The following is an 11,105-nucleotide window of genomic DNA, read 5'->3' as shown; positions in this document are numbered from 1 at the left end:
TTGTTGTTGTTGTGGTCTTCAGTCCTGAGACTGGTTTGGTGCAGCTCTCCATGCTACCCTATCCTGTGCAAGCTTCTTCATCTCCCAGTACTTACTGCAACCTACATCCTTCTGAATCTGCTTAGTGTATTCATCTCTTGGTCTCCCTCTACGATTTTTACCCTCCACACTGCCCTCCAATGCTAAATTTGTGATCCCTTGATGCCTCAGAACATGTCCTACTAACCGGTCCCTTCTTTTTGTCAAGTTTTGGCACATACTCCTCTTCTCCCCAATTCTATTCAATACTTCGTCATTAGTTATGTGATCTACCCATCTCATCTTCAGCATTCTTCTGTAGCACCACATTTCGAAAGCTTCCATTCTCTTCTTGTCCAAACTATTTATCGTCCATGTTTCCGTTCCATACATGGCTACACTCCATACAAATACTTTCAGAAATGACTTCCTGACACTTAAATCTGTACTCGATGTTAACAAATTTTTCCTTCTTCAGAAACGCTTTCCTTGCCATTGCCAGTCTACATTTTATATCTTCTCTACTTCGACCATTATCAGTTATTTTGCTCCCCAAATAGCAGAAATCCTTTACTACTTTAAGTTTCTGTACAAATAGTAAATAGCCTGTCGCTCCCTGTATTTTACCCTGCAACCTTCAGAATTTGAAAGAGAGTATTCCAGTCAACATTGTCAAAAGCTTTCTCTAAATCTACAAATGCTAGAAACGTAGGTTTGCCTCTCTTTGATCTTTCTTCTAAGGTAAGTCGTAAGGTCAGTATTGCCTCAGGTATTCCAATATTTCTACGGAATCCACACTGTCCTTCCCCGAGGTCGGGTTCTACCAGTTTTTCCATTCGTCTGTAAAAAATTCGTGTTATTATCTTGCAGCTGTGACTTATTAAACTGATAGTTCGGTATTTTCCACATCTGTCAACGCCTGCTTTCTTTGGGATTGGAATTATTATATTCTTCTTGAAGTCTGAGGATATTTCGTCTGTCTCATACATCTTGCTCACCAGATGGTAGAGTTTTGTCAGGACTGGCTCTTCCAAGGCCATCAGTAGTTCTAATGTAATGTTGTCTACTCCTGGGGTCTTGTTTCGACTCAAGTCTTTCAGTGGTTTCTCAAACTCTTCACGCAGTATCTTATCTCCCATTTCATCTTCATCTACAACCTCTTCCATTTCCATAATATTGTCCTCAACTACGTCGCCCTTGTATAGACCCTCTATATACTCTTTCCACCTTTCTGCTTTCCCTTCTTTGCTTAGAACTGGATTTCCATCTGAGCTCTTGATATTCATACAAGCGGTTCTCTTTTCTCCAAAAGTCTCTTTAATTTTTTTGTAGGCAGTATCTATCTTACCCCTAGTGAGATAAGCCTCTACATCCTTACATTTGTCCTCTGGCCATCCCTGCTTAGCCATTTTTCACTTCCTGTCGGTCTCAATTTTGAGACGTTTGTATTCCTTTTTGTCAGCTTCATTTACTGCATTTTTATATTTTCTCCTTTCATCAATTAAATTCAATATTTATTCTGTTACCCAAGGAGTTCTACTAGCCATCGTCTTTTTACCTACTTGATCCCTTGCTGCCTTCACTACTTCATCCCTCAGAGCTACCCATTCTTCTTCTACTGTACTTCTTTCCCCCATTCCTGTCAATAGTTCCCTTATGCTCTCCCTGAAACTCTGTACAACCACTGGTTTTGTCAGTTTCTCCAGGTCCCATCTCCTTAAAATCCTACCTTTTTGCAGTTTCTTCAGTTTTAATCTACAGTCCATAACCAATAGATAGTGGTCAGAGTCCACATCTGCCCCTGGAAATGTCTTACAATTTAAAACCTGGTTGCTAAATCTCTGTCTTACCATTATATAATCTATCTGATACCTTCTAGTATCTCCAGGATTCTTCCATGTATACAACCTTCTTTCGTGATTCTTGAACCAAGTGTTAGCTATGATTAAGTTAGGCTCTGTGCAAAATTCTACCAGGCGGCTTCCTCTTTCATTTCTTAGCCCCAATCCATATGCACCTACTATGTTTCCTTTTCTCCCTTTTCCTACTCTTGAATTCCAGTCACCCATGACTATTAAATTTTCGTCTCCCTTCACTATCTGAATAATTTCTGCACAAACAGTGCCCGAACTCTTGTGGGAATCAGCAGCAAAGCCGCGAGTAATGAGTATAATGAGCAGAGGCACTATGAATATAGTGAGGAACAGTAAGTTGCGAATGTTGGTCTCACGGGAGTCGTGCCAGAGATAAGTCCCTGCAGCCGCAATAACCTCTGTGTCCTCTGTGGCGCAGATGGATAGAGCGTCTTCCACGTAAGCAAGAAATCCTGGGTTCGAGTCCCAGTCGGGGCACGCATTCTCAACTGTCACTGTTGACTTATATCAACGCCTGTATGCAGATAGGGGTACTCATTTCATGGTAATACAGACTATAGCGACGAGCGGTGAAACTCTTCTGCGAGCGGTGCTGACCGACGGCGACGGCTGTGGCACTGGCGACACCTGCAGTTTTTTGCTAAGCAACTTCATGGTGCAACACTCACATAGTACTTTTTCTTGAAGGCCAGTCTCACATTAATATATAAAACGGCATCCCGTGCACTTTTCCTGATAAAGTGAGATTACTCCGTAAAATCCCTTAGACACTCAGTGGGACGGTGTAGTTGTTGGGTAGATATCGCAAATAGACGCTACAAGGAAACAAGAATCAAAACAAAATGTATATTTTAATTATTGAGAAAAATGTTATTCCTTTTGAATCGCAGAGCAAGTTGCATCAAAATTTCTTCAAGACCCTTTTCGCCCTTTACGAAATTTTTCAGTTCAAGACTGAATAACAGGAGCTGCTCTGTTACCTGACATGCGCCGTGCACAATATGAAGAAAGTCTCTGCGTACTCCTAGTGATTGTTCTTCAGGGTTGCAGGAGAGACGCAACCCGTTGCTTCCTGAGCCTCGGGAGACACTCAACAGTACCCGACCATCTACTGAACCGATTATTTCTCCCACGGTGGTTTATTATTGTTAATCCAGTTGATGTCCGTTATGTTTTCAGCCTTAGCACTTTCTCTAATGCGAAACTCCCGGCAAGAAGGCATTATTTATTCCGTTCCTCTCTCAGACCTACAATAGTTTAATGGAGATTCAGTTGTGTATGAGGAGCTTCTTGCCGCAAGCCATAGGGGAACATTCGTCTGCTCTGTGATCTGCATACTGGCGCGACTCATACACAGTGGTGTGCAAAACGTAACGACGTAAGTAGCTTTTAGATTACGTGTCGTAGAGTTCGGTAAGACTTGGCCCGTACATAGAAAGAACAGCTACAATATAGCAGATAAGGTAACTGAAAGAAATACGCGTTGAGACGAGCAGAAATGACTTTTTTATGCAAATACGATAACTACATTGAAGTTACCGCGATTTGAGTAGTACTGTGGACTTCACAAAAAGGTGGGGCATGGGTCTTGATAGGGTGAGTGATCATCACGGACAGCAGTGCATGCTCTCCAAGGTGCTCCCATGGTGACCACAAGGTATGTAAGGAGCATTTGTATTAGGAAGTTCCATCCCTCGAGCAGCGCGGTTCACAGGCGCTGGATGGTCGTTGGTGCATGTGGACGCGCTGCAATACGTCTCCCTCAGCCCTCCTACGTTCGATGGGATATAAGTCGGGGATACGGGCAGGCCAGTCCATTCACTAGATGGACTCCCTGTTCTGCGCTCGTAGTTAGCACACCGCGCGTAGTAACGTCCACCACGGCGCCAGGCGATCTCAGCACCAAGTTACGACACCTCATGATTGGCTTATAAGATAATAAAAGAACTTTACAACTGAACCTCTGGTACAATGCTCAGTTGCGGATGTTCCACCAACAGGATTATTTACAGCATTCAATGAATGTCATCTCTTTCGAAGAGCTCCTCCACCTGCTCCTTTTCATCCATATAAATGACGTAAGCGTCGACTGAATCGATGAAAAGACACACATCGGGAAACAGTACTGTGTAACAAGAACATATAGACCCGTAACTGTGCCGTGTTCAAATCTTTGAAGGTCATTAAACCTAAAAAACATTATGCTTTCCTACACCAGGGATTAAAATCCATGGAGAAGAAATAAAAACTTTGAGGTTCGTCGATGACATTGTAATTCTGTCAGAGACAGCTAAGGACCTGGAAGAGCAGCTGACCAGGATGGACAGTGTCTTGAAAGTAGGATAATGGAATGTAGCCGAATTAAATCGGGTGACGCTGCGAGAATTAGATTAGGAAATGTGACGCCTAACCTAGTAAATGAGTTTTGCTATTTGGGGAGCAAAATAACTGGTCATGGTCAAAGTAGAGAGGATATAAAATGTAGACTGGCAATGGCAAGGAAATCATTTCTGAAGAAGACAAATTTGTTAACATTGAGTATAGATTCAAGTGTCAGGAAGCCGTTTCTGAAAGTATTTATATGGAGTGTAGCCATGTATGGAAGTGAAACGTGTACGATAAATAGTTTACACAAGAAGAGAACAGAAGCTTTCGAAATGTGCTGCTACACAAGAATGCTGAAGATTAGATGGGTAGATCACATAACTAATGAGGAGGTATTGAATAGAACTGGAGAGAAGAGGAGTTTGTGGCACAACTTGACCAGAAGAAGGGATCGGTTGGTAGAGCATATTCTGAGGCATCAACGGGTCACCGGTTTAGTATTGGAGGGCAGCGTGGAGGGTAAAAATCGTAGAGGGAGACCAAGAGATGAATACACTAAGCAGATTCAGAAGGATGTACACTCCTGGAAATTGAAATAAGAACACCGTGAATTCATTGTCCCAGCAAGGGGAAACTTTATTGACACATTCCTGGGGTCAGATACATCACATGATCACACTGACAGAACCACAGGCACATAGACACAGGCAACAGAGCATGCACAATGTCGGCACTAGTACAGTGTATATCCACCTTTCGCAGCAATGCAGGCTGCTATTCTCCCATGGAGACGATCGTAGAGATGCTGAATGTAGTCCTGTAGAACGGCTTGCCATGCCATTTCCACTTGGCGCCTCAGTTGGACCAGCGTTCGTGCTGGACGTGCAGACCGCGTGAGACGACGCTTCCTCCAGTCCCAAACATGCTCAATGGGGGCAGATCCGGAGATCTTGCTGGCCAGGGTAGTTGACTTACACCTTCTAGAGCACGTTGGGTGGCACGGGATACATGCGGACGTGCATTGTCCTGTTGGAACAGCAAGTTCCCTTGCCGGTCTAGGAATGGTAGAACGATGGGTTCGATGACGGTTTGGATGTACCGTGAACTATTCAGTGTCCCCTCGACGATCACCAGTGGTGTACGGCCAGTGTAGGAGATCGCTCCCCACACCATGATGCCGGGTGTTGGCCCTGTGTGCCTCGGTCGTATGCAGTCCTGATTGTGGCGCTCACCTGCACGGTGCCAAACACGCATACGACCATCATTGGCACCAAGGCAGAAGCGACTCTCATCGCTGAAGACGACACGTCTCCATTCGTCCCTCCATTCACGCCTGTCGCGACACCACTGGAGGCGGGCTGCACGATGTTGGGGCGTGAGCGGAAGACGGCCTAACGGTGTGCGGGACCGTAGCCCAGCTTCATGGAGACGGTTGCGAATGGTCCTCGCCGATACCCCAGGAGCAACAGTGTCCCTAATTTGCTGGGAAGTGGCGGTACGGTCCCCTACGGCACTGCGTAGGATCCTACGGTCTTGGCGTGCATCCGTGCGTCGCTGCGGTCCGGTCCCAGGTCGACGGGCACGTGCACCTTCCGCCGACCACTGGCGACAACATCGATGTACTGTGGAGACCTCATGCCCCACGTGTTGAGCAATTCGGCGGTACGTCCACCCGGCCTCCCGCATGCCCACTATACGCCCTTGCTCAAAGTCCGTCAACTGCACATACGGTTCACGTCCACGCTGTCGCGGCATGCTACCAGTGTTAAAGACTGCGATGGAGCTCCGTATGCCACGGCAAACTGGCTGACACTGACGGCGGCGGTGCACAAATGCTGCGCAGCTAGCGCCATTCGACGGCCAACACCGCGGTTCCTGGTGTGTCCGCTGTGCCGTGCGTGTGATCATTGCTTGTACAGCCCTCTCGCAGTGTCCGGAGCAAGTATGGTGGGTCTGACACACCGGTGTCAATGTGTTCTTTTTTCCATTTCCAGGAGTGTAGGTTGCAGTAGGTACTGGGAGATGAAGGAGCTTGCACAGGATACAGTAGCATGGAGAGTTGCATCAAACCAGTCTCTGGACTGAAGACCACAACAACAACACCATAACGCCCGAACCACCAAAACGATCGTGTGCAACAACATTCCTGAGTGCATTTCATAAAAACCCCTCCACTCCCCACCATATGAGGGTAGGTCCAGAATCACGACACAGACTGAATCTGCTTGCTGGAACTGCAAAAAAGCGACTGAACTCCGCACTGGACCCGGTTGGTGCGGGGTTCTTGTGTCACAGTGATCCATCCCTCAACCAGTGCGGTTGACAGCTGCTGGATGGTCATTGGTAAAAGAGGACGTGCCGCAGAACGTCTCTCCAGCGCTTCCTATTCGTGGTTGATGGGATTTAAGTCGGGGAAAGGACAGGCCAGTCCATTCTCCGAGTAGCCAAGAGCTCCTCCACCTATGCTATTCAATACAATCGTGCACTCACATCCATAACAATGAAATCAGGACCAGATTTGTCTCTGAAACGACGCACATGAAGAAGCAATACAGTATCACAACAACGTCACAATAACATCGATCAGTCAGTGTACCATGTTGAAAGATTTGGAGTTCACTACACTCATGCATCGTTATGCCTTCCTGCACTATAAAACCGGGACCACCAAATCGATGATCGACAGTGTTTCCGCAGTTGTCACGTGTACTTCTCGCTGTAAGAGAATCACTACTCAGACTGAATATGCTCTCATCTGAGAAGGGCACACAATAACATTCCTGTTTGATCCAATCACTATGATGTTGGGACCATCTCAAACGTACCGCCGAAGTGCAGGTGTCAACGGAACACGACGTAATGGTCGTCGGACAGAGATACCACCTCTTTGTAGTCGCCGTGCCACTGTGGAGCATGTCTGCGTGCCTTGCAATCCTGTTAAGTGTAGTTGCAATTACACCCGCGAGTCGGTCCCATCGTGCATAGTGCACAATGTGGAAGTCATCTTGTGCTGCAGTCGTCCGTGGTCAGCTATTGCCTCTCCTGCATGCAGCAGTGCCGGTGATTCGGGTGCTACTCGTACACTTGAGACAATGCTGTGAATGATACAAAACTCCTGGGCTACATTCGCCACCATTTTTCTTCTAGTTTCCCTGTGATTCATCCCCGTGCAATGTCATTCAGATGTTGTCACCGGACTATGTTGTAATAATGAACACCATCACAGTGCACTGTAACTGCTCGCTGATTGACACGTAGTGTCGTTTCCCGTTTCTTCAACTGTGGGACCAAACCAATTTGAAGTTATAGTCACCCTGACCTCACGCATGTTACTTACAACTTCCTATGCATGCTTGGATGACTCTAGCAACACGCTGCCTCAGTTTCACTAGTTTCCACTCAGTACTTAATATGGTATTTTCCTTTATCTTTTTCGTCCTTGCATTTAGCACACCAGTGTACTTTACCTCTCCTTCAATTACTGTTCATCTATGGCGTAAATGTTGCTTCCAGCGCTTCGTTTCGACCGCTCCTACCTACTGCTGCACCGCGGTTTGGCTTAGCATGCTGAATTGCGCTTTCGATCCAATCAGAAAACCGACATCAACTGCCTGAAGCTGCGAGAACACCCCCCATTTGGTGCTATAATCACCCTGGCCTTTTCCACGTGACGTCCAACTTTCTGTTCATACTTGAGATGCCTCTAATTACAAGCTCCTACACTTTCATTAATTTTTACTGAGTAATTAATACAGTATTTTCCTTTATTTGTCTCTTTCTTGGGTTAAGTAGAGTCTACTTTATCTCTCCTTCAATTATTTCTTATCTGTGGCATCAATATTGCTTTCAATGCTTCGTTTCTACCACAGCTATGTACTGCTGTGTCACGGTTTGTCTCAGCATAATGAATTGCTCTCGCCATCCAATTAGGATGCCGACATCTTCAGAAGAATATCATAGGACTCCTCAGAAACTAGGCGTCCTGGAGCAAGAACACGCATTCATTGCGCAAAACCAAATATTGAGTCAGATAACATTGCAGAAAACGGGAAAGAAGGTGTTACCATACAATACAGTCCTGACATGACTTGTGGAGGCGCTGACATGATGGATTGCTGTGGCAACTGATGTCATGATTCACCGACGATTACGCCTGGCGTCCTACACCTGTTGCGACTTAACGCCCAGGATTGCTGCCATTTTAGAAACACTAGTCGACCTGGCTTGTATATACAACACAAGAATTCAGGCTGAAGTTCTCAGCTATCGCCAGACCCTAGACCTGAAGAGAGGTATATAACTGTATGCCCTCAGAGAGGCACCAGCAAGCTGCCACTGTAGACCTCTGACCCCAGTAGCTGTAGGCCACTGCCTGAGTTCTAATGCCGCCAATCAAGTGACTTCACGCTGTTGGGCCACCCATTAGGTGACTATCATCTCGTGACGGTCACTATTCTGGTGGGTTAGGGTTTCAAGTCTACGTCACCAAGCTGTCCAGCCACCACTGCTCGTGTGGGGAAACACTGTCACTGCACACTGTTCCGTGCGGGCAAACGCCTTCGCTGTTTGCCATCGCCTAGTGCGGACACACGCCGCGACCATCATCCATGCAGCGGCTGGTACTTTGATCCTGCCTGGTCTGATACCCCTTGTGCCTAGCAATGAGGCCAGGCTAGCTACTTCAGGGCATGTGCTGCCCATCCGCCACTCACCACATAGAGCCGCAAATGAGTCAACATCGGTGCCGATACGCTGATGGTAGTACTTTGCCAAATGCCACCACACTTTAAGGAATGTGCAGCGCGCCACACTTCCGATAATAACACCAGTATGCTTCACCATCCATGCCGGTCTATGTAATGGATGCCGTTGGCCGCCTTTTCAGCTGCATCTCCATTGCTACAATTGTTGTGCAATAAAGAAGTATGTCAAGCAGCATTGTTTCCTTGACGGTCCGCCGCCCGACAACTCCCAGTATTACACTGCAGCTACATCCTGCGAGGTGAACTGCCATATAGTCACAACTTACCACAGCCAGCTACACCTGCCACTATAGAGGTCGCACACCCCAGGCTTTACTGTCACAATTCCCGGAAATTTCAGTCTGGCGTTACTAACTCCAGATAGACTATCTCTTGAAACTGATGACCTCACTGTTTAAATCCTCAACCTACCAACCAACCAGAAAACCCTGTTGTTCAGCCGTAAATACTTGATAGGCCCTAATGGACAAAGGGCCGAAACTTATCGCGTAGAAACTTGGGAGTAACTGGTGCTGTAACTCACTAAACATATTACTTACAGCAGGACAAAACAACAAAAACTGTTATTGTCAAATCGGTGCTAAAGTAGCCCCCCAGATCCGTTATTTTCCCGAAGCGCATTGGCTGACAGTTATTTTTTCGTTTTATGGAAACTATGAATTCCGAATCATATAGCCATTACTCTGCTGACGTTAGACCCTTCCTTTAAGGTATCTATGGCTTTCCGTACTTTTCATCTGTAAATTGTACGCTCATTAGCTAGCACAAGAAAGTTACTATCGTGGTTGTAATATTCCAGGGCCATCAAAGCCATTTTCATTTAAAACGTATATGGCTTTCATGTTTATAACTATGTCGTATTGCTGTCCTTGAAATTTTTCTGCAACCACAGGTCATAACACTTATTTTACAATGTCCGATAAATGTATGTTTTGTATAGTTTATCAGAAGACTTTTGGTTATCCCCTTGCTACGAAGGAGACATACTGCAGCTGCGCAGAACAGCAGTTTTATGGAACCACCAGATGACCAATAGAATTTTCCTTAAATTGGTCGATTTCTGTTTGAAGTTGTTGCTGTCTCTGTCTTCAAAAGATTACTAAATTTATTGACTGATAAATAACGAACTGAACTGCGCGACAGTCTAAGAGCAGCTGAAATAAATTTTCATTTCTCTTACAATATTAATTAAATTACTGATACGCCCTGCTAAACCCGCAGGACAGGACAGGTTAAGTTGTGGAAAGGGGCCAAAATAAGCGGCTGTCAGTTATACACGAACATAGAACCTTTTATTTGATCAAACATTACAAGAGCCAAGAAATTTTTTTTTTTAAAAAAAGCACAGCTCTAATTTAGGAATTCAATTAGCGGCTGAATTCACCGTACAATCTCATACCTTAAGGGCAAGACCATTTTAATTTAAAAACGGCTGAAAGTCATTAACTTAAAGCTCAACCAAAATCAGAAATTTAAAAGGCAAAGCCTTATCTTAAAACAGTTCTTTATTAGGCTGAATCCCCAAAGAATCTGACACTTTAAGAGCAAAACAACTTAAATTCAAAATGGGTTGAAGGCCCAACACTTAAGACTCAATAACATTAATTTTAAAAATGCCAAAGCCCTTATGTAAAACAGTTCTTAAATTAGGCTGATGGCCCAAACCATCTGACGCCGTAAGGGCAAAACAACCTTTATCTAAAATTCGGCTAGAAGCCATACAAGTACAAACAACAAGAACAAACAAAAAAAGGGAGTACACCCAAGGACGCTCAGAAGTTCCGAGGGTCGGCCTGGAATTCAAACACTAACGCTCGCTTAGGTGAGACAGGCCACTGTCGATCGGACGACAACCCAACTGACAGTCAATGGACCCACGGACAAGATAACCTGCGCTTCACCCAACCAGCACACAACAGGGAGGTCAATGGAACAAAGTAGAAGGTATTGGCGCCCACAACCAATTATGCATTGAGCTGTCAAACTACACACCATGCTGGACAGCGACAACACGATGAGGAAAATACACTGCCTGAATTTACGTCAACAGCCAGGGCAGGTAACCAGAACATTAACGGCCACAAGGCAGAAGATTCCGCTGGCGCACTTCAATCCAAATAACCCA

This window comes from Schistocerca serialis, chromosome 2 (genome assembly GCF_023864345.2).
Source record: "Schistocerca serialis cubense isolate TAMUIC-IGC-003099 chromosome 2, iqSchSeri2.2, whole genome shotgun sequence".
NCBI lineage: Eukaryota > Metazoa > Arthropoda > Insecta > Orthoptera > Acrididae > Schistocerca > Schistocerca serialis.
This window is presented reverse-complemented; position numbering follows the sequence as displayed.